At 42.9% G+C, this 25,570-nt stretch overlaps 1 protein-coding gene across 1 annotated transcript in view; it reads right to left on the bottom strand.

The window, feature by feature from the left end:
• The window catches only part of LOC138566825 (diamine acetyltransferase 1-like), a 355,000-nt gene extending 341,242 nt beyond the window's left edge, over positions 1-13,758 (bottom strand). The window contains exon 1 of the mRNA XM_069644517.1: positions 13,674-13,758. The gene's annotated coding sequence lies outside the window, so the exon portion shown is untranslated. The remainder of the gene's footprint in view (positions 1-13,673) is intronic.
• Positions 13,759-25,570: the final 11,812 nt, after the last annotated feature.

The raw sequence follows: 25,570 nt of genomic DNA, 5'->3' as shown, positions 1-25,570 counted from the left end.
CGAAACAATCTAACTCTGCTAATGGCTAAGAGACGTCAACACTATCGTAATTGGCTTAAGTCCTTTAAAATCATACGTGGGCAAGAACAAGCCCAATTGATGTTGCGTTTACGATACAAAAAGATAGCTGCAACATATGGAAAATAATAAACTCTGGCCATTTAAATCAAACAAACTCTTTAGCGAATCGAGTGAATGCCGCTTTCTGGGTGAAGCACTAGACTGCTGTATTCAACAACAATCACGCTGATATTTTTGCCGATCCCATATTAGAAGTTTGCAACTGGGACGTCATCCAATCTGTTGAAGAAATTAAAAATGCAATTCAAAAATTGAATTCCTTGCGAGCAGTAGGCCCGGACGGGATCTTTAGCAATATGCTAAAAGCAAAAAAAAGACAATTGGGCACAATTCATCAAAGTATTATTCGATCATATCGCCCAAACAGCAAAAATCCCTGCTTCCTGGACTAATGCGATTGTAGTCCCTGTGTTTAAAAGAGGAAACCGAGATGATCTGGCAAATTATCGGCCTATAGCATTGTTAGACACTATGGGAAAAATATTTGCCACTTTCCTTCAAAGAAAAATCTCTACATGGGCAGAAGACAACATGATTTACGACGCGAGACAAACTGGGTTTACCAAAGGAGTTGGTGTGGAACTCAATCTGATGCTACTAAACTTGGTCAAATTGGATGCAATAAAACACAAAAAAAGACTGTTCTTAGCATTCATCGATCTAAAACAAGCTTTTGATAGCATCAATCGCCAGCTCTTGTGGCAGAAATCGAAGACCTGGGGCTGTCCAAATCAGCTATTATCTCCGCTGATGGCATCACACGCTAACACCAGCATTTGCGTCCGTCTAAATGCAGAAGGCAAACTATCAGATGAAATAAAAAACACAAAAGGTGCAAAACAGGGTTGCCCTCTTGCAGCCCTGTTGTTCAAACTTTTTATAGCTGATCTTCCTGAGGCACTCGCACAAACACGGTCCTTCCCTCCCAAAATAAATGGAAATCACGTAAGCCACATAATCTACACAGATGATGTAGTGCTGCTTGATAGCACTGAAATAGGCCTACAAAGACTGTTGTCAGCTCTGCAGAACTATCTAACGGCAAATCAGCTGACTATAAATGCGCAAAAATCATTGCACTAGGGTACAAAATCAAAATGAAGAAAGTGATTTTCAAGTGGAAAGTATACAACGAATGACTGATGAGAACAGACGCAATTCGATACCTGGGAGTCTTCTTTAATATCTCGATTAGAGAATGGAGTTGGACCAATGACGTCTTATCTCGCATGAGAATGTTTGCTTTGCAAGGTCTAAAATTGCACACAAAATATGGAAAACTTTCACTACAACCATTAGTAACCTTCTATCAGCAAAAAGTGACCCCTGCGGTATGTTTTGGTTGCGAAACAGGGTGGAATATCAACACAAGTCTTTGGTCGCAATTAGAAGGGAGCTTTTGGCGCAAAGCTCTCAAACTCGCACAATGTGTCTCAATGGTGGCATTGAGATACGAACTGGGTCTTGAATCTTTACATTCTCTTGTCTTGTGGAAATCAATAACACTCCTTCGGAAAATGAGATTATCTCCTGTAACAAAAGCATATCTCATTTTAAACAACAAAAGTCACGACGTATCTGCTTCCCTACTAAATAGTTGGGAAGAGAAACTAATGGCTATTCTGAAGGACGCTGACATAAAAATGTCTTTAGTCCTAAAGATCCCACAATTGGCAAAAGAAAAATTCAGACAATGGAAGTGGATCAAAAATGCCGAAAAACGAGCCTCATTAGCATCTGCGATAGACTTGGACCTGACTTTGCAAAAAGTAGGTCCACTGCCAAAGTACCTTGCCAAATTTCCATCAAACTATCATCGGAATCAGTTTCTAAAGCTACGCCTCAACCTCTACAACACAAAAGAGCGGCTGATGAAAATAAAAGATCCAACGACTAAGAACGGCATCTGTCGTTTCTGCCAGATAGAGGCGGAATCAATTAAACATTTGATAATCGAGTGCCCGAAGATCGCTGGTCAACGTTCCCTACACCTAGAACGATATGCCCCAAAAAACGGAAATATGTCTGAATGGTGGAGCTATCTAATAATGGGGACAAATGTGCAGTTAACCTGTGATGTGATTAATTTCATGGACATGATACTATCGTAATTACCGAATTTGCCACCCTTCTATGTGCGAAATGCATGAGGATTTTGGATTGGGAATGACAAAAAAGTTTGTTTTCTTTTACAAAACTAAAGTCTATAAATAAATAAATAAAAAGTGTGAAACAAATAAAAGCTACATTTAAAAAAAGAAGTATGTTACAATTTGGATAATTAAAAGGTCTTTGGTCCAGTGATAAAGGTCATCTGTTTTCTTTCATCATTCGCCAAGCAAACACCATTTCAAGTCTCGTGAGGTTATTGGCTATGCTGAGTGCAGTGGTCATTTTAGGATATCTTTGCTTTTTTTTGTAATCTCAGTTAATAATGTTTGCCCTGACGAAGATGAGATTGGCCTCAAATTTAGTCCACTTATTCATTGAGATCAGTCCAGTGGCAGTTTTATCAAGTGGCAGCAATACAAAATGCTGGCTCCCTGGTTATTGGATTCTATACTTTTTGGGATGGTTTTGTCAATCTATGAGTTGGCACATGAACATTTAAATACATGTTTGGCACTTGAATGGTGCTTGTATGTATGCTATTTGAATGGAATGGAATTAATGGAAACCTTGTTGCACTTTGCACTTTAATCATTTTTTTTATTTGGTTTAAAGGTTTATGGCCTAGTAATGTTTGCTGGGCAGGACCGCTGTCATTACTTGCCCATTTGAGTGAGAAAACAGATCAGTTTCTTGTAATTTGGAGTCATCAAGACCTGAGCATTGCTGATCGCGGACTTGAGTTCCCGAAACCCAATCACCATTTCTTCAGACCATTCTATCGGACCCTTCACCTTTTGCACTCCCTTAAGCCCCTGCAGTAAGGGCCTCAGGTTATTAGAGTAGTCAAAAATCCATGATCTACAATAGTTACAGAGTCCCAAAAACTGTGCATTTGTTTCACAGTGATTGGCTGGGGCTTATTCTGAACTGCGGTGGCTCTCTATGGCTTTACCTTCCTTCCTGCAGGTGATATCACTTGCCTCAAATATACCCTTGTCTGTCAGTATTGAAATTTTGCTTTGTCCATTTTGTACCCCTTCTCCACAAGAAGGGTGAGGAGCGTTATTGAATCTCCCAGACACTGTTCTTCTGAAGTGCTACAGACTAGTAAGTCGTCCACATACTGAATTACTGTACTGGACACATGCAAATTCCCCATGTCCATTTGAACCACCATATTCAAAACACTCAGAGATTCCTGGGTCAACCTTGTCTTCTCAAATCTATGCAGCTGGTCCTTTAATCACCTTACCCCTAACGGGCCCACCACTTACGTAGTGAGTACACAGTTGTACTTAAAGCAATTTTATTTTACAATTATCTGGGGAGCAGTTAGATGGTGTTGCAGGACCAAACTAATCCAAGTCTCAATAAACCACATCAGTTCATATCTTACATAGGTTTTTGCAACAGTCACCATCCCAGATACTTTATTACAATCCAACCCCACATATGATTGGACAAAAGCCTCTTCAAAGAAACCCCATCTTTTCCCAATTCCTATGTTTCCATTGCTCAGCTTTATCTTAATTGTCATCTTCAGAACATATGTAGAACACACCTCTTCTTGGGATTCGTCCATATTAGGTCATGATGTCAGCACATGGTTAAACATTGGTATAGAAGCATAATTAATTACTAGCAATAACTGGCCTAAGCTCCTTAGCCCTACTTTTAATTTGCACATGCTTCACATAAATATTTCAGGCTAGATAAATAACTTCTCTTTGAGTTAGCGATAGCATCTCATTCCCCAGGGCACTGTTAAACTTTCCAATCTGCAACTGCCACTTTATTGCACAATTGAATCTCCTGGGCAGCCTTGGGCACTCGCTTATCCTGTGTTTTACTGCTGACCAAAATAAATAATGAAACTCCTTCTGTCATGCTCTGTGAAGGTTATGAAGTTACTTATTCACCTATTCCCTGTCTCCTAAAACCTCACAGAACTAGTTTCAAAGTTCCCTTTGAAAACAGCCCTTGACTATCGTGTTTCGATTCATTTGTGAAAAGCCCTGTATATCGAGAGTTATGAATTTCCCCATTTATTTGTATTAATGTGCATGTATGTTTTTACATTTGGTGGGTCTGACATTTTGTCTTTCAAGCTAATATGTATACATTTCTAGACAAACAGTAATGCTAAAGTAACATATTACATCCATAGTTAACTACACTTAGATACATATGAAAGCAACATTGCGCCAGTTTGCTGCCAGTTTGCTGCCACCCCCGGTTATTAATACGGCGCGCACAACATGAACCCCTCGTAATCATGGGGACCTTTTCTGACCACCCCAAAATTCCCCCTTTAGTTAATACTTAAACGAACAAACCATAATCATCTTTTTGGGGAACAACCCTACAACCTCACTAAATGGATTAAGAATACTAATTTACCAAAGTTTGGTGAGTACAAATAGTTATTTCAATTTGGGTTGAAATAGTGGATAAAGAACATTAATCCAATATTCATTGGTTAACATGTTAGTGGAATTGAAGGCAATTAAGCCCAGGTCTCAATGGTAGCGGGTTTGTTTTGATATTTAAACTGATGTTAGTGACGGTCACGGCTTTTATAACTAGAGTGGAAACAAGATGGCGCCCGCTAAGGTAATGTGGAATGACACGAGTGGGACCGTTTGGACCAGATTAAAACATATCATTAAGTTAGTACACATTTTGTGTTTGATGTGGTTTTTGATGGTTTTTAAGATTTCATTGGCCATGAAGGATGGATTAGATTTTATATTTGTACTGGTGATTTGTGTTTACTTTGTAGATCTGTTGGCCAATAATTTGGATCTTTAAGCTGTTTATGTTATAGCTTTGGTACAGCTTTTATCAAGTGCTTTAAGCAGGCATGGGCTGGTCATGATATCACATGGGTGTTCTTGGTGGTCTTGGACCATGTTGCTGCTGGGTGATGGTCATGGCTTGAGGTCCCATTCACTATACAGACATTTCTACTGTCCATCAAGGCTAGCCATTACGTTGCCCGTAGGGTAGGTTGTTTATCGACGTCTGATAGGCAGTTCATATTAAGATCACCTGCAATGATAGCGGTTTGAAGTTTGGGCTCTTGAGCTATCTGAATGAGCACAAGTTCAATTTTGGAGAGGAAATGAGTGTCTCCCGTGGCTGGCGGATTCCAATATATATTAATTATTACTGAGAGTGGATAAAGCGGGTGAAATAAACGAAATACAGAAGAGGAACAGAATAGGTGGCCAATGCATTTCGGATCCTCAGATACTTCAGCGGGAGCCGATCTGCAAATAAGGAATGGGACACAAAATCACAACACACAAAAAAATGACAAACATATAAATAGTCAGATCCATATTGGCAACATAATGGTATTTACAGTGCTTAATTTGTGGCAGCATTTTCCAGGGCTCAGTCCTGGGACTTATTTCTGAGCCCCAGCACTTATTTTCTCAGACTCGGTCTGATTATGATGTTGTGATTTGGCAACTTTATTATTGAATCCGATTCGGCAGATGTCACACAACAAGCAGAAACAGTGTGCATTGGTCACATTCTCTTCACTATGTGTTGGCGCATTGTTATGCATGACCTTGATCACCCACGTAGACAGCAGGGGGCCACCAAGGGGTGGCCAAGGGGAGCCACGGCCACCCTTCTAAAAATGCTGCCCCCCCATAGGCCACCCCATGCAAAAATATATATATACTTTATTTTCCGCTTTCTGCACTGAACTGTGAATGCGAATAAAAAGTGCTTTTGCTGCGGTTTGTCGCGGCCTGCCGCCCGGTCCGTACGGGCCCGGAAATAAATACGGCCTGAGCCTGGAGGTGTGCTTTTTTGCTTTGGCAATTGGCTCGCGCTTCCCGGACTGTGTTTATTTCCAGGTTTCCAAAGTTCAGGCTGCATGTAGGCCGTCGTGCCGCCTGCGCAGCACATACTGTGTTGTTTCACACGCTGCCAATATTTTTGGATTGGTGGCACTGCAAAAGGGACCTGGGCTGCCCTGCTGTGCAGCGCTGAGAGATTTATTTCCACCACACTTCACAGAGCCAAGGTAAGCAGTGTGTGTCAGTGCGTGGCACCCGATCTGGGCCACATGATATCACTGGAAGCACACTGCATTTACAGCATCTCCCTGACATTACTAGTAGCATGGTGGCACCTTCAGCAGTACAATAATATTATTTCCAGTACCATAGCATATTAACCAGAACACTGATATAACTGACAGTGCAGAGGAACATTTAATGGCACCCTGGTGTTATTGTCTGTTACGTTGCCTATTGACCTGGTGTGACCTGGCACACCAACAAGCACCTGATATCAGGAAGGCATGCAGTCATATTGAGCTTGTCTCAATTTATTTATTTGCATTTTTAAAGTGCTTACACAGCCCAGCGGCAGGCGCTGTTACAGAATTTTTTTGTTGTTTTCTTAGTTGCATATTTATAATGCGCTTATATCCCAGAGGTTTTTAAGCTGCGGACTCGGGGTTTGAACCTGTGTTGCTTCGTGTCGTCTTGCTTCCAAGGCGAGCACGTTGCCACTGCGCTAGCACCACATCATTGTAAGTAACGCCCTGATGTTGTTGACAACTGGCAAATCAGGACACTGGCAATAGTATCAGAACAGAAATATGATACTGAGAGCACCCTAGTAAATTGAGCAGCATGTTGATATATTTGACACTGCTCTTAATATGTTGTAAATAAATGGAATTACTGCCAGCTTCTGGGAATTTTAAGCAACACCTCACCACTGCATATCGACTTTATATCATTAGCCGAAACCTGGTATAGTAAGAGACATCCAGACTTAACTGGTAGCATAATTGTAGATTAAGCAGCACACTATTGTTAATGTCAGGATACTGTTCTATTAAACAGCACCCAGACAATACAGAAAGCTCACAGGCACATTAGGCCCTGTGTCGATTCCACTGGCAGGCTCTTTGCATATGTAACATGTTTAATAAGACTGAGGATCTTGTGGCTTAAGATGGAAATCAGTGTGGCTATTCAGAATTCCTGCGAGATCTCGCTGGCCCAGCAGCATCCAATATTGAATCTGAACCACCCCCCAAAAATGTGACACATGGGACATGTGACCTGCTGTTGCTTTATTGGAGGATATATGGGCAACTGAGCCAGACTGCCAGAGCCTTCCTTTCCCCCAATGGAATCGTAACTTTATTCAGTTGGGAATCTTTGAATTTATGGCTGGCAGCTGTCCCGTTTCTTGGCCCGGGTGAACAACAGATGGCAACTCAATGTCACTTGGCACCTTGATTAGGAAAGTGGAGTTCATTGTGTGTCACCATGCAGACAGTAGTCTATGGCAAATCAATGCAGTGATGCGTGTGCAGCAATGATTTGTGTGCTGCACAAGTCGCCCCCCTGTTGGTTAATGGGGTCTTTTTTGGTGCTCCCTTATGTAACAGCACATATACCTGTTTTTGACGGATGTGCCCAATGTCCATACAAGAGCACACTGAACTGTGTTGTGTATGTGACTCTGACGAGCATGGCATAGTGTGCCCACACTTAAACACATAAAGCAATCCAAGAAGTTGCCTCACATTGTAAATCATCTCGGCCAAACCCCCTTTCTACACTGTCACTCCATGATGTTCACTAGGCCAGCACTAATACGAGATGCTAATGCCAGCTCTGTTAGATAAAGGATGGGCCTGCTCTTTTTTGCAGAAATAATGTGTTAGTCATGCGCAATGGGGAATTGGTAGTGGCTGAGCAACTGTGGGCCATATACACGTATCAGAAGCCGGTTTTGGTTAAAATGTTCCGTCAGTTTATTACTGGTCAGGCTAAAGTTTGAAAGAGGCACAATCCTTTCTGTGTAGCCTTGCTCTGCATTGTTTATTGGGTCTCTCTTGTGCGCTATCCTGCCCTGTCTGTAGATATAATTCCCTAAATATGTTTCTGTATTGGGGTTGGGCATGCCCACACTGAGACCCAGCCCTTCCTCCTTTAAAATTCTTCAGAAACAAAAAGCAAAAGAGCCCTTGTACCCCATTTGAGTAGCTGAAGTTGCAGCCATTTTATACTCGCATCCAAAAACGTAAGCTCTCCAAATTAGCATGTATGCTTCATTTTAATGTTAGGGTGAGTATTGTGAACCATGTGAGCACCAAGACATGCATCACTTATGCATTTAGAGATTCACACATACAATCCTTTTATCACAGACTTGTTTACCAAATGTAGAGATCACTGATCACTGTTATAATCTTGAAATGCTCTGCGATTTAATGCAAAGTATACAGGAATCCTCATTGGTGCTATTTGTCCCCTTTCCCACTCTTAGAGAGGTATTTTGAAAGAGTACAATAAGAGTGTACCAGAACGTCCATCTTGAAATGATAACCTTCTATCAGAAAGAAATTCATATGGTTAGGCTAGTATTGCCCCTTGCGAAATACAAGTGAAGTGGTACGAACAGAACACCTGCAACACAGGGCCAGATCGGTGGGCCCTTACGCCCTGGTAGGCTGTTCACACCGTAGTGTGCCAGTACGGACAGTTTGAAACTGCATTCAGGCAAGGCCTTCCCTAAGAGCATGTGCAGGGACGTCATTTCACCAAAATGCCTGGGGTAGCGGAAGTGACATCACACAACCTTGACCTCTGATGACATCACAGGAAGTAATGTCATTTGACCCCACCCCAAAGTGACATCACAGGAAGCAATGAAACACGACCTTTCACCCCTTGACAAAACAGAAAGTGACATCACATAGCATTGTTCCTAAGTGCACTACGAAAAATAAGGTTACAATATCACTAATGTGATATACATTTCATACAAGAATGGACCACCATATGTATCGTTAATATCAGTGTGAATAGGCCCATATTACCAAATTACTGTGAACGCAAGCAGAAATCCTAAGCCAAATTATAATGATGTGTTATTATATAGAACGTATGCTTAAGTGCTTTATATAGAACAGATATACATACAATATCACCCAGCCTGTGTTGGTACTCATTTATCGACCTCAGATGGATGAAAGGCTGAGTTGGCCTTGCTGGGAAACAAACCTGCAACCTGCAGATTACACACACACATTGCAGCAGTGAGTGCTCAACCCACTTAGCCATCTTACCGGCTAGGTAAAAGGAGCAATTACATGCCTGAATGTTCTCAAAGTCAGAAGCAAATTACGCACTGTAGTGGGTATCATTAAACTAGTAACTGAGATTTAACAGCAGACCAATTCATCTGCAGGTCTGGTGCAAAGTTGGCCGCATGTTACGCCTGCGTGGATCTACTTTTCAGGCTTCAGAGGTTGGCAAAATAGGGAAAGCAGAACACTCAAACACCACCCCATTCTCTTGGCACTCATTACCTCATACATGCAAACCAACTTAACAGCATGCCATGGAGATAGGAAAGAGACGCATTACAAGAAAGCATTCATTGTGGCTCTCTTCTGCCGTGGTTATTTTTGACCTGCCTTGAGGCCACGAGATTCATAAGTTCAGTGAAATTGACTCAGATAGAGAAAGAGAGAGCAAGAAAGAGAGAGGGACAGAGGCAGTGACGTTGCTAGAGGGGACTAGGGGGTCAGGGCCCCCCTGTGAAACACTGTGCCCCCCAGTGCCCCCACCTAAGACGAGCAGTGACCATGTTCTCCCCCTACTTTTGTCTGTGCCCCCCTACTTTTGTCTTTGGCGCCCTCTGTGCCCCTCCTAAATTTGATTCCTGGCGACACCACTGGACAGAGGTAGAGAGTGAGAGAGTGATGGAGAGAGCGATACAGTTCAGAGAATTGTTCTCACGGGCTAGACTACACAATGAGCATGCGTGGTTTACATCATCACGGGCTCTAATTAACCTGCAGACTACACAATGAGCATGCGTGGTTTACATCATCACGGGCTCTAATTAACCTGCAGACTACACAATGAGCATGCGTGGTTTACATCATCATCGGTCATTGCAAGGTCCAGTTGCTATACCTATTGGGCCTGATTTTCAAAGAATTGCTCTTGACAAAACCAGGAGATGTGGTGATGCCTGGAGCATCTGACAGGTCCTCACGCGCCAATGCCTGGAGCATCTGACAGGTCCTCACGCGCCAATGCCCGGAGCATCTGACAGGTCCTCACCGCGCCAATGCCTGGAGCATCTGACAGGTCCTCACGCGCCAATGCCCGGAGCATCTGACAGGTCCTCACGCGCCAATGCCTGGAGCATCTGACAGGTCCTCACCGCGCCAATGCCTGGAGCATCTGACAGGTCCTCACCGCGCCAATGCCTGGAGCATCTGACAGGTCCTCACGCGCCAATGCCTGGAGCATCTGACAGGTCCTCACCGCGCCAATGCCTGGAGCATCTGACAGGTCCTCACCGCGCCAATGCCTGGAGCATCTGACAGGTCCTCACCGCGCCAATGCCTGGAGCATCTGACAGGTCCTCACCGCGCCAATGCCTGGAGCATCTGACAGGTCCTCACGCGCCAATGCCTGGAGCATCTGACAGGTCCTCACGCGCCAATGGCTGGAGCATCTGACAGGTCCTCACGCGCCAATGCCTGGAGCATCTGACAGGTCCTCACTGCGCCAATGCCTTGAGCATCTGACAGGTCCTCACCGCGCCAATGCCTGGAGCATCTGACAGGTCCTCACCGCGCCAATGCCTGGAGCATCTGACAGGTCCTCACGCGCCAATGCCTGGAGCATCTGACAGGTCCTCACGCGCCAATGGCTGGAGCATCTGACAGGACCTCACGCGACAATGCCTGGAGCATCTGACAGGTCCTCACGCGCCAATGCCTGGAGCATCTGACAGGTCCTCACGCGCCAATGCCTGGAGCATCTGACAGGTCCTCACGTGCCAATACAATTCCCAATATGTGCACAGGAGCATCTCAGAGATGAGCTCTGGGTTTGCTGTGGGTTTGGGCTTTCTGAATAAGGAATAAGGTGGCAGGTGCAGAACAGATCTGCTCATGGCCATGGCCTCATTTGTCCCTATGCATACCTTTGAGAGGCAGGCCATTAGCTCTTGAAGCAATACGAATACATTGACTTGCTGAGTTCACCTGTGCATTTAATTAACTGCGTCCTCTCATGGACCATGGCATTTGATTTGACAACATTAACTTTTTGTGTTTAAAAAGTTTTGCTTTTTTTAACAGGCGTCTGTCCCCTGTTGAACACAACAAACATTTTCTTAAAGGAATGCCAGCTAAACCCACGCCCCAGTCCAGAGGTCGCGGGAGGACGGCAGAGGTCGCAACTGTGACCACAGAGTCGCACTTGCGACCTCTGGAGACCCCCAAATGACGTCCCTGAGGAGGTGACAGAAAAACCATTTACTTGGGCAGCAACAGCTGTGTTTTCACATTAGAATTCTTCTGTAAAGTCCTCGAATTTCAATGTAATGGAACCAGCTTCATTCATTTAGCAATTATGTATTCATATTATTCAATAGATTTCCCGAAATTCAGTTGTGTTTGTTTTGGTGTGCCACCCCAAGATTTCCTGTAGCCTCATGAGGTTGTCCCTATAAAAAAATGTCTGGGGGCGTCCCTGGTAGCAGAGTGATAGTTATCCATTTTCATTGATACCAATGAGTTGGAAGGTGACATTGCTGGGGCTTGCACTGGCCACGCCCGCACACATCTCCAGGTCCTCCAGCATAACATTGGCGCCCCTCCACTACAGCAATAGGCAGCACTGCAGCTTTAGTGTGGGTTGGCAGCAAGAGGACAGTCACCAGCCAGCAGCACCAACCCGTGGGAAAGGCCATTGAAAAAGCCACTGCCTAAGGGGAATGCCTTTCATGAATGTCAACCTATAAACAAAGGTTTTACTGCAATGTTTGGCAGACAAGTTTAACAGGTCACTAATCAGGGTCGGACTGGGACAAGAAATGGGCCCGGTCACCCAAATAAAAAGTGGCCCACCCCTCGCCTCAAAAAGTGGCTCACCCCTCGCCTCATGACCCTTGACCTCTGATGACATCACTGAAAGTGATTTCATTTGACCCCACCCCAAAGTGAAATCCCAGAAAGTGATGAAACACAACCTTTCACCCCTTGACAAAACAGGAAGTGGCATCAAATAGCATTGTCCCTAAGTACACTAACTGTGAATGCAAGCAGACGTCTAAGGCCAAATGATAATATGTTATTGTATAGCACTTACACTGAAGCTCTTTTTTTATAGAACAAATATGCATACAATATCACCCAACCTGTGTTGGTACTCATGTATCGACCTAAGAAGGATGAAAGGCTTTTTCGAAGAAAAAAAATAGAAAAAACAATATTTTTTTCTATTTTTTTCTTCCAAACTGGCCCAGGCATGGCCAGAAACCGGCCCCCACCCCCCCAGGGACGATTTCGGCCCGGCCACGGACCGAAAGGCCGAGGGGCCAATCCGACACTGTCACTGATCCTTTTTCCTGCATGCGTCAATCAATCGAACTTTGTAAGAAAGCAGGTTTTGCTCATTTTTCTGGGGATAGATGGTTAACATGTTCCAATTGCTACCTATACAATCCGAGCAAAATAGTAACAACGATTATGTGTTTCAATTAGCACACACTCACATGTGCGTCTTAAACTAGTATGTTGTGCAATTTACAGATGCCAAACTACGTATAGTAACATATCTGCCATGGCCAGTGTATCTTTCTACCAAAATAGCCACTGGGAATTGCAGCGTTAACCCTACATATGCAGGCAGTGTGGGTTTTGGCAGCAGTGGGCCAGGAGTTACCCACCGATGCGTCTCAGGTGCGCTAAAAAATATTTGGGCACTTTGACTTATTTTCTTTTACAAATTAAGCACTGGCGTATTTACATAACATTTCAGTAAAGATACTACAATGAAACCTAAAAAGCCTATCTACACACTAAGGGCCTGATTCATGGAGTGTTGTGCAGTGGTGCAAAGTGACTTTGCACTGCCGACAAACACCCTGATTCATGGAGCAGTGCAAAAGTGTATTTGTGCAGTGCAAAGTCACTTTGCACAGTGCAAATAATTCCATGAACCAGGCCTTTCCAGCTAAGAAAACACCCTGTTACAGAAAAACCGTCTATGCAAAAAAGCCGCATCCCCCAAAGTTCGGAAAAGTAGTTTTAAAAAAGAACCGCGAACCTGAAGTTGTACGTCATGTGTACGCAAGAGAGGCACACCTGTTCGCATAGAATACGAACTTTAGTCCTACAGTGTCGCCAACGCGATTCTGCAAACCACACCAACAAAAACCTACCAACATAGACGAACAGATGATATGTGATTAGTGCTCAAAACTCTAAGAAATGGGCTATCACCGGCCAAAGGCACTTACAGAAACAATATCACGTAAGTAAGGCTGAGCCTACCGAACTCCGTGGTGACGCCAGGCGGGTCAGGGGTCAACTAAAAAACCAAACAATAAAAGGTAAACCCGTTCAAAACACAAGTAAGCACCAATGAATAATAATGACAGACTCTCCCAATGCTACTTACTGAGTGTCCAGCTTCTCGCCACACCTGCCACAATCGAATCCTCCCTGGATGGACACTGCTGACGCTGTCATTCATTCTACTAAGTGGGCTCCATAGAATGCCACGTGAGTCGGTAGCCATGGAAACAAGATAGACAGTGCCACGCCTACAGTACTTACAAATGAACCTCTGAGCACTCCCTCCCCCCCCAGCTCCCCCAGCAGAAGAAATATAATGGGTCTTGTACACCTGTACAGTTCAGGTACGAGTGCAGTGAGGAAAAAAGAGAGAAAGTAAAGAGAAAAAGTGCCCAGATGAAGTAGACATGCGAGGCTAAAGCAGATACCTCATAGAAAAAAGGACCTCCATTCATAACATCACAAACAACCCAATCAATATTAGTAGTAAGAAACTGGAGACACATTAACAAAAATGATTTAATAAATGATCGTGAAACACCAGTGGGTCAGATTTAGAGTATGTTGCTAAAGTGACCTGTGGTTTGACCATACCAGTATAGTGTATCGCATGTTTCAGTTTTACTATCATATTTCTTTAATGTTCCTCCAGTTTCCTGTATGCACTTTTTCTCTTTACTTTCGCTCTTTTTTTCTAGTAGTGTATGTGGCAGGTGTGGCGGGAAGCTGGACAGTCAGTAAGTAGCATTAGGAGAGTCTGCCATTATTATCAGCTGGTGTATACATGTATTTTGAACGGCTTTACCTTTTATTGTTTGATTTTTTAGTTGACCCCTGACCCGCCTGGCGTCACCACGGAGTTCGGCAGTTTCAGCCTGGCTTGCGCAGTCTTGGTTCTGGCTCCCTGGGCGCAGTTTCTTGGTTCTGTAAGTGCCTTTGCCCGGTTATAGCCTATTTCTTAGTATTTTTTGCACTAATCGCATATGGGCTCCCATTCAATAACCTCTGACCTGTTTATCTATGTTGCTAGTTTTTTTGTGTGTGTTTTGGAGAACAGCGTTGGGAAAACTATATTTTTTTTCTTTTTTATTAAAAAAACGTTGCATTGGTTTATTACAAACATTTTATTTAAAAAAAAGCAAAACTGAAGGCTCCTCCCTATCCAAATTTTTACAAAACAATAAAAACAAATTGTTTGTTGAAGTTTAGCAGAAATTAATCTACTTTTTTCAATTTGTAAAAAAGAATTTTCATATATTCATAGTAAATACAATAGTAAATAAAGGATGAAAAACTTCTTACATGATTATATACATATCGTGACATTGGTCAGTTACTTTCATACTAGGTTACAGAAAGGAAAGCAAACTAAATTATTCACAACATTGCCTTGACTATTTACATAGCTATTGTATAAAAAGCAAGCATGAATGACATGAAATCTAGTAAAGATCTTGTCGTTTGCACATTAACCAATTTCATTATCATGAAGCAAAGTGGAGAAAAAATTCACCAAAGCTATATTTAAGCTCGTATTGGTAGAATTAAGAAGTAAAAACCCAACTAAATTCAGGCTGCACGTTTGCAACTGAGGTCATGTTTCACAAACAATTTGTTTCTTAAGGGAATCAGCGTTGTACACTCTATAATTAGATTCTCTAAGGTTTCTTTTTGTGCTAAATCATTGCAAAATCTACAAAAATTCTCTGACCCATGGATTTGTTTTCGTTGGGCCAAGACATCTCGGGTAAGCCAATTAGTAAATCGCATTTTTACCATAGCCATGCAGATTTGTGGAGAGGGGGATCTAGTCAAATATGGTTCTGCAACTCCCATTCTCTTATCGGCATAGCTCTTATAATGCTTATACTGCAAACATAATGAACGTGTTAGAATCCAGTCTTGGAGGAAGATTTTCTTTTTAACTCTTACTGGGTTCATTATAAGCGTTTCCAAGTCCACGTCTGCCATTACTAGGACTTGATAAACATATCTAGTCAATTTCTGAATGAAAGCATGGTTTGATGTAAGTAGGTAAGACGCTAGAACTGCAAGAATTGATAGCTCGTTGGTGTTTACAAGACATTTGCGCAAAACGGCACACAGTTGCCAATGGTATTTCGCACTTAAGGATACCAGACCTAGCTCGTATCGCAAGCATGCCCCAGGAGTAGATTGTGGTACTTTGAGAATCTGTCTCCAAAACTTGGCTTCTAATTTATTCAAGAAATTGGTGGAAATTATTGCTTTTGATTCTAATTCATATAACAAAACAGGAGAAACTTTTTGTTGCCAAAATAAAAGTGCTGGATTGATGGTGAATTTGCCATACTTATATAGTATTATTTTAGTTTGAGACATAGCTGATGTTAGCTTATCTTGTAACATATTTGTATACACTGAAGCAGAATTGTTACCTTAGAAAGGTAGGCCCAGGTATCCATAGTGAGGCACAATATCCAGGGTGATGTCTTTAACTCTCCATACAAATTGATTTCAGTGTGTTGGTCTAGGGGTATACGCTACAATTTGTGACTTTTTCATGTTCATGAATAATTCATTTTCATCAAAGTAAGTAGTGATAACAGATAGTAGTTTTTGCAGTCCTGTAGGGGTCTTACAAATGAGAACGAGATCATCAGCATACCATAATGCCTGTATTTGAATCGTGTTTAACTTAGTCGAATCTGAAGCAATATGACTGAAGATGTCTCTAGCATCATGGATAACAAAATGGAATAGGGCCGAAGCCAGAATACAGCCCTGCTTCAGTCGTAAATTCATCTACATCATTAAAACATTTTCCATAAATTTCAAAGCTGCAAACTTCATTGACAGGTTTTCCCCATTGAAAAACACATTCTACCACTAATCCGTAGTTAAGGTTTTAAATTGATCCCCACAATCAGACAGATATTTCATTCCAAATGGGATCAATTCAGGGCATTCTATCATTAGATGTAACAATGATTCTACTATCCCATAATTCTTACAATATCTACATATATAACCTGTTGCATCACTTTGGCTTCTTCTATTTAGAATCTCTTTTGTTGGCAAGATATTTGACCGTAATCTCATAAATAGATCACAGTACTTCGAACTTGGAAATTTCAAGAGATATATTTGTGCTTGGTTGGCAGATCTATTATCTATCTCCAGCTTGAGCGCAGTTTTCTATGAGAGTCTTCTTTCCTGGGTCTCCATCCAATCTAACCTCATAATTTGTTTTTGACTTTCACTATCATTAAAATATTCTCTGTTGTATCTAGATTACTCAGCTCTTCTATACAATCTTGTTTCCATTTGTCAAGAATGGGGTCTCTGTTGATTAAGTCTCTATTCTTTAGGATTGCCCAGGGGCAAAAGAATATCCGGATTTATATAGTTCCGATAAAGTGCCAATGATTTCCATTGGATGATAAAATGGATGGATTATGGACCTAATTCATATCTAATAAACAAGATCAGGAGCTATTCGGGAGTCTGAGTACCTTTTTCCAAAAGAACCTTTCACTCCTATCCCAAAGGCTGGAGGGGAGAGTCACTCCATAAATGAGAATAGGGATCACCTTCTGCTTGTAGAAGGTAATAATTGGGGCTAGTGAAAACTTCCCATATCTCTTGTGGAAGATTTGTGCTTGGGTAGTCAATCGTTTGCATTTAAGTTTGATCACTTCGGTCTAATACTTTTCAATTGCACTTGGGTTGGCAGATGCTCCCAAATATGATATTGTTTCTATAGATTGCAGCCTTTCCTCTCCAAAACACCACCTATATTTAGGTATTTTATTCCCACGCGCATTATATATCATCATTATCCTGGTTTTCGTGACATTTATCTTAGGGTCATTTTCCTCCAGGTATAATATTAGCTGATTTAAACACTTTTGCAAACCGATTAGCGTTTAGCCAATCAGGACTAAATCATCTGCATACATTATCCATGGGAGCTGTTGGCCATACATCTTTGGGAGGAATGCATTTATTCCCATTTGCCTAACCGAAAGGTCTGACAAATAGAGGTTAAACAGGGTGGGGGCCAAAGAGCACCCCTGTTTAAGACCTCTTGAAGTTGGAATGTTTTTTGACAGGGTACCTTCCCTTGACAATCTTACCTGTACTAAGGGGTTTGTGTACAGGGCCTTGATTGCCTCCAGGAGATCCCCAGGGCAGTCCCATGATGCTGGTAAACCTTCACCACCCTATTCCGAGGTCCCTTAGTGGGTCCCAGCAGGAACGGCTGGTCTGATCAGCCGTTCTCTGCGGGTCCCGTTAAGGGACCTTGGAGCTAATAACTGGCCCGCAATTTGCGGGCCAGTTATTAGCGCCTTCCCCATTCCTATTGAGCCCTATGGGGGCTCAAGTGGGAATTTTCGAATGGTCAACTGAATGGGGATTTACTGGGTCCGCTTAGGTCGGAATGTCCCGGTAAGTCCCCATTCAGCCAGATCGGACCCGGACCGGGGTTTGGAGGCAGCCATGGCGCTAATAGCGCCATGGCTACCTCCGAACTAGTAATGACCCCCACTGTCAAAGGCCGTTTCAAGATCTATAAACGCAATGTAAAGTTTTGTTTTGGTCTTAATTGCCCTTAACTTAATTATATTTGTTAAGAAGAGATTCAAATTAGTCCCAAATCTCATTAACAGCCGACAATACTCCAACCCAACATTTTCACTATCCGCCTCTTTTGTATAGTAATCCACAATTTCAGCAACTGCTCTGGCAGAAATTCTCAAGCGGGTCTCTGCTCGATTTATTTCCTCCTGGTTTTTCATTCTTTTTTCATTCCTAGGCACTTTCCACGACCAAGTTAGGGTTAAAAGATGATGGTCACAATTTATCATTGATGTTATCGTCTGTGAAGCACCTAAAATGGGCACATTCCCTGAAACAAAAAAATAGTATAATCCCGCTTTCAAACGCCCTCTGGACCAAGTTGGCCTAGCTGGAATATCCCCCTCTACCAGGCCATTCATCATATTGATGTTTCACTCATTCCGTTCTGACACCCAAAGTTTTGTTTTCTTGGACAAAACATCATGCATGAGTGGCACACCCTCTTTATCTAGACAAGTGATGTTAAGATCTCCACAAATCACAATCCTTGGATCATTTATTTCAGTATATGTCTTATCAATTAGCAACATGATGTTATTGACAAATGACTCATCCCAAATCCTAGCCGGGTTCCAATAAAGGTTAAACACAACTATTGTGATGGTACGCAAGCATCCTGCCATATCCCTTTCAAGGACTGTCAGTTGTATATATTCAATACTTTCAATCCTTGCCCCACTTTAATCAGGGTTAATAAACCTGCTGACGGTCTTCCCTTTTTTCCTGCAATGGCATAGTTCCTATAAAGCTCATATCCATCACATATTGGGTCAAAACTAAGCCATGTCTCTTGAAGGCAAAGTATACGGTGTTGCTTAAGATTCAAAGCTTCCTCGTTGAAAAGATGCATAAAGCCTCTAGTGTTCCAGAAGCCGACTCTAAAGCAATCCTCATGTACTTCTCTTGGCTGTTACCTAATATGCGCATGCGCTAATGATCCAGCCAGCCAAGACCAGTCATGGTTTAAATCTGTTGGTATTGTATTGTCCCGATCTTTTGTGACCTTTCTCGGACTATCATTCGATTATTTAACTGTAATTTTTAATAATGGCAATTGGAATTTCTTCATGATAGGGGATTCTAAGTTCCCATTCAAGATCAAGGAGTGTGCCATGTGGGCATCAGAGGGGTCTATAGCTTTCAAGAGTTGTTGGGGGGTGTAGGCCTCTTTGTCTTCCTGGGTAGTTTGGCCCATCACTCATTCTTTTAGGGATGGAACTGGAGTATCTGTGATTTCAAACCCCGAGGGAAGGAGGTCTGATGAAACAACCAATAGGGTGTTTATGGAGACTCACCCAAATCAATTGTGTCTTATTGACGAATTGTACAAACTTAATGTCCTCTGAATTGATATTATGCAATTTTAAAGCACAGTGTAGTAGCTTTAGTATGTTATTCCAATTTAGGATTAAGCCATCATTCAATGGGGTTATCCGCTCAATTGTCACAGAAGCTACATAAGTTGTTCGTGCCAAACTCTTCTGAGATCATTCTCTACTCATATGCTCTCTTCTGGAGGCCATTATGGGTCTCACATCCAGAGCCTCTCTAATCAATGGCTGCATTTTTAATTCCTTCTTTGGAATAAAGGATTGAACTTCAGTCGTCTCCTCCCTATCCTTGAAGTGTTCAGAAAGGGGGTGGGCCTTCATGGCAAGAACACGTCTCTTCATAGTTTGAAAGGAGGGTACCATTTCCGTCGAGTCTAACTTATCCTCGGGGACCACAGAGACCTCCATCCATCAACTTCCTTTGCTCAACCAAAACTATCGGAGAAGAGGCAAACTCATCACCAACTTGAGAATGAGTTTGGTTAGGGAGATCCAAGCCCACGTGATCAAAACACTCGAATAAGTTGATATATCTAATGACTGGAGTAAGTCTCCAACATCATTTCCTTGTTGTTGTTGGACATTTTGGTCCAGAGAAAGGAGGGTCATCTGTATCTGATTCAGAAGCCCAGATTCCCAGTGACGTTTCTGAATCAACACTGATGCCTTTTTATTAGGTACAGGTGTAGTTAGGTTTCGGAGGAACTCTTTTGATTCATTAGATTTGGCTTTGAACTTTGCAACATATTTTTCTTTTTCTGTTTTCCTCCTTTATCTGAACTGGCTGTTTTATCAAATATGGGGAAAGGTTTATCATTGCTCAATTTAGGTATTGAGATCAAATCCTCAGTCCAATCAACCAAGACCAGACTCAGATCCTCCGGGCCAGACTAGTGTAGTGAAGTAGTTGCCTCTATAAGTCCTCGGGGCTGATGCAGGGGGTCTAAGTTCTCAATAGCTCCTCCTACCATACATCCCGTCTTTGATCCACCAGAATTCAGGTCACTTTTCCCAGATTCCGGGTCATTATTCTCACGTGCCAGTGCAGTTGTTAAGTCGAACCGAAAGCCAAAGTTCCCCAATCCGTCACTTTCTCCTTTACCATTTCTTGAACCTAGGTTCTGTCCATTCATAAGTCGATCCTTCATCAAGGACTCTCGTTGTTGGAAGGTACTTGTCCATTTCAATGCTTCGAGGACAGCAGCCATGAGGGTAGATTTGTCTACATCCTCACTTCAAGCGCAATCGTATAACCGATTTTGCCACTGAATTGTCAGTTCTGCCTCTCTATCTATTAATTTCTGCATCATTTCTGAGCATGATTCAAAGTATATTCATTTGGTATGGATAATCGCAAGAAGCGTTACTTGATCCCTTATCGAGTCGTTCATTGCTTCATACAATTTAATGTATGGATTTAGGGCTACAGCCAATCCTGCCATTATAACATTTTGTATTTGGCTCAAAGTTGGAGGTGGAGCTTGTGGATTTTTTATATTCCTAGAGGAGGAAGATGGCAGCCTCCTAATGAATGTGGAATGAAGACGACTCCGATGTTGATGAACGCAAAGTCTGTGGCTTAATCCTTCTTAATCGATGATCTTGATCATCCTGTCTTGAGCCCCACCAATTCATATTAGGATGGTTTGCTTCAGAAGGGGGGGTTGGTTGCTCCGCACTGTGATTGCTGGGGCTCCTTCATAGCCGAACTTAGTAGATCTCCACAGGAGTTGGCGTATATCCTGGAGGTGGACAACACTTCTTTTGCCATGATCCACTCAGCCTTCTTTGCCAATCGATAGTGGATTTCATATCCACAATATTACGAGACAGCCGGGCCACTATGGCTGAATGCTGATCATCAAGAGTGTTAAATGTGGCAAGTTGAAATGGAGATACATAATTACCTTGATTGGATTTAAGGACTTCCTGCCTTTGGAGACCTGCATATTCTGGGGACTCCGGACTGGTGAACACTTCTTCCCAGTTGGTAGGATCTACCTCTGGGGCGCCGGTCCACATCTGACCGCCTGCTCTTTGCCCGATACAAAAATTCAGAGGAATGAAGAATCTCCGCCTGATTCAACATTGGAGTTTCCAAGGTGATCGTTGGTTCTTCCACACTTAGTGAGTTCGAATTGACTGCTCTTTCAGGTGAAGTTACTACTTTAAGGATGTTTGTAGGTAGGGAGGTATCAAGGTTTTTATCTGGACCAATCTCGGACATCGGGTCCTGTGTCACGTTAATGATCGTCTCTCCCGAGTTAGTGACTTCCTCAGAGGCCCTCATAATAGTTGGGGTGGAGATCTTAAATCCCTCCTCTCTCTGTCCGTAATCTCACTCCAATGTGCAGTCACTGCATTAGGGGTGAGAAGCTTATTGGACTCTATAGGGTTGGAGTCCTTTATTTTGTACCACTCTGTTGACTCCTGTAGGAGATTTGGCCGTTCTGCCTGGACATTGATTGTACGTTATATGAGGCGTGTGCACAAGCTGCCTTCTCCCATTTTTTCACTTGCCGGCGGGTTAGACCCATCCTTCTCATCCAACCTTCCAATATACTCTGGATCAGTTCAAAGTACGACCAAAGATAGTAATTTACTAGTAGGTGCCGTGGAGGGTGGCATGGAAGGATATTAACCCGTGCTTATGTTTGTGAGACAATCTCGAGGTCCGCATACTCCAATTTAGCTCTGCCGCGACTCCAGCTCACCAGCCTGTGCAGACTGTAGAGACTGCGCAACCCTGCTGCTCGACTCCGCTGTCTTCAGGTGTTTGCCACCATTTCGGGTGGAGGTTCATTAAGCGTTATTCTTTAAAACTACCTTCCTGAGTACTTTGGGAGATTCGGCTGTTTTGCACAGACGATATTTCATTGTGCATTTCCAGACCTTTCTGTAACATGGTGATTTGTTAACTCTAAGGGCCCCATTACACGGAAGGCGGTGAGCCATGGCACTATTAGCGCCATGGCTCATGCCGGTAAAATACCGGCACCGCCTTGGCGGAAAGGGGATTTACCGCCCCATTCCAAGGTCGGAGGGGCGGTAAATCCCCCTTCCGCCATTGCCCTTCCCCATTCCCATTTCTGCCCCATAGGGCTCTATGGGAATGGGGAAGGCGCTAATTACGGCACCGCAATTTTGCGGTGCCGTAATTAGCTCCGAGGTCCCTTAGCGGGTTGGTTTTTAACGCCTGCAAAAAGCAGACGTTAAAGCACCAACCCGCTAAGGGACCTCGTAGTAAGGCGGTAATGGTTAACGGTCACCGTTACCATTAACGGTGGCCGTTAACCATTACCGCCTTCCGTGTAATGAGGCCCAAAGTGTCTAGATAGGCTTTTTAGGTTTAATCATACTATCTTTACCGAAATGTACTGTAACTACCATTATGGTGCCAATATGGATCTGACTATTTACATGTTTGTAAATTGTTGTGTCTTGTTGATTTTGTGTCACATTTCTTATTTGCAGATTGGCCCCACTTAAGGATCTGAGGATCCGAAATGCAGTGGCCATCTATTCTGTTCCTCTTCTACATTTAGTTTTTTTACTTGATAAACACACTTTATATTACTTAAATGCATATGGACTGATTAGGAATACTTTCACATCAGTATCAATCTTTAAGCTTGTTATTTCTGCTTACCAGAATGTTTGTGAACACACTAAATTATAGCTAGTTTGCTATAGTTCTTGGTATTTAGGTTCTTGACACAGTACATCATTGGGTAGTAGAAGTGCTCCTAATAATTCATGTTTAACAGTTTGAATACATTTATACAAATTGAGTAACCACGTAGTGGGGCCCACTCCAGACGTGTTTTTCTAAGTGTCTGTAGCTTAACAGATTTTTCTGGCTCCTTCAGCCACATCAGATACTGCTAATTATTTCTCCATTCTGTCCCACACTCTTGATTTATTTGTTCCACCCATTCTTTTGAGAATCCCCTAATTCCTCCAGCTCTGAAACTCTTCACCTCTTCCCACCATCTATTTTTTTAAAAAATAGGCCCTTCCAAAGTCAATTGGGCTCTTTGAACACACCTCACGTCTTTATGCACTTTTCAATCGGCAACTGAGCAATCCTCATCGGCAGGTATAATTGATGGCGTTATTGATTGCCCCTTAAACTGCCCTCGAACCCTGCATAGGGCTAAGTGCACTAGACATAACGCATCTGCTACCTCTACCTCACTCGGGATAAACATCCTAAGAACTCCAGAAGGATGGGGGTTGAGAGAGTAGATGTAGCAATATTCAATGGATCTCTCTCCCCACCTTCATATGGCTATACCATACGTTGTCTGCTGCAAAACCATGTGCATTCATTGTGGGATCTAATTCATCATCGTCATTGTCAAAAAGATTATTATCAACATTTCTTTTTACTCTTAACATTTTCTCCTCAGACTTCATAAAACAATTTATTTACACTAGTTGTCATCTTCAGACATGATGACCCAAGAACTAAGAGAACCACAAAAACACACATTTTTACATAATTCACAATCTTAAATATTTATTTTCCTAAACAAAAATTAAAATTTTAGATCTCTGTCCACACCCCTCTTTGCACTAAAACGAGCAGTGAATCCATAGGGCATACGTAACGTTTATGCCTGCTGCTGTGCCAGTGGAGGGCTGCCGGTAACTCTACAGGTATTACTCGGGTGTATCCAACTCTTATTGCCCTTCACAGCAGCCAGAGTTGAGAAAATCACTCAGTAAGGCCCATGAAAACACTGCTCGGTCCAACGACGCAGGAAAGTGCAAACATAGATGAGGTCTCCTGGGAGTAGCTGTGCCTTGCGTTGATCTGTTTTCTGTTGGTGACACAACCTGCAAAGATATAATCTTAACACCTATGGTTAACACCCTATGGTACTCCCTGAACTCCTCTCCTAGGACCGATGCGGTCTTATGTGCGTCTGATGCTGTGCATGTAGGGTGAGAGAACCCATCCTCTTGTTTTCCAGGGTTCTTGTTCTTCTCTAGGGGCTTTTCCTTGCATTTCTATTATCTGGAGCACCAGAACTGCAATGTACTGGGCTGGCAACTGTACATGTTGGGACGCAATTTCCATTTCCTGGGAATGTGTGAATGGTAAATATGCTGCTTCCTTCGCCGCCTTGTCTGCGGCTTCATTCCAGAGATTAATCAGGATAGCAGCGCATCATGCTGGATAGGAGACCCGTCAGACCTCCTAAACCCTCTTCTCTGCCATATTGATAACCCAGAATGGACGGTGGAGGTTGTGATGAATGAACTTCCGGGAAACCAGTGGCCCAGGGATGAAAACCGATTTCTAATCCATCAATCGGCCCAACACATCTAGTACACCAGAAGGGATCTCAACACATTGGAACACAAGTAAATTATAAACTTCCTTGTCCAATTTTGGTAACGTGGACGGAACGGCAGGCTTATCTCCCCAATGTCATGGATCGTTGGTTAGTTGCAATAAAGCAAAAAAAACATATTACCCAATGATAAAAGGGACTGTCCGGTCAAGGTTGCATCAAAATATTTACTTTATTATTATTACAACAGACAGTTCTAGCACACTACAAAATACAACACACCCTGTAAAGGAACACAGAGAATAGACATTTTCATGAAGGAAAGGGATGCACTCTGAGTACTGACAGGAGGGTGGTAGGTAGAGCAATCAGTCTTAACTGTTCAAGGTTAATTGGTTTCAGCACCAAGGGAACAAGGGGTCGTAAATGTCACTAGGGTCATTCGGGGAAGGACCAGGGGGACAGAGCCACAATGTACCTGGTGCTTGAGATCTTGATGCTCAACAGCTCGAGTTGGTTCCAGGACGCTTTGCAGCTCCTGTGACAGAGTTCAAGACGGGAGATGGCTGCGGGTATCAGGCCGCAGGGAGTTTAGCAAGCGAGGCAGGACGGACGGCTGCAGGCTGGCCTACACGGTGACTCAGGGTCAAGAATCGCTGTCTCTGTGCTGGTTGGTGAATTTGGAACGCTGGTCGAGGCGTCTCGGACGGCTTTAGTGATTGCAGCGTGACAACTGTCAATGT

Source organism: Ambystoma mexicanum, chromosome 1p, assembly GCF_040938575.1.
Source record: "Ambystoma mexicanum isolate Mex_15411 chromosome 1p, UKY_AmexF1_1, whole genome shotgun sequence".
Lineage (NCBI taxonomy): Eukaryota > Metazoa > Chordata > Amphibia > Caudata > Ambystomatidae > Ambystoma > Ambystoma mexicanum.
This window is presented reverse-complemented; position numbering and strand designations above follow the sequence as displayed.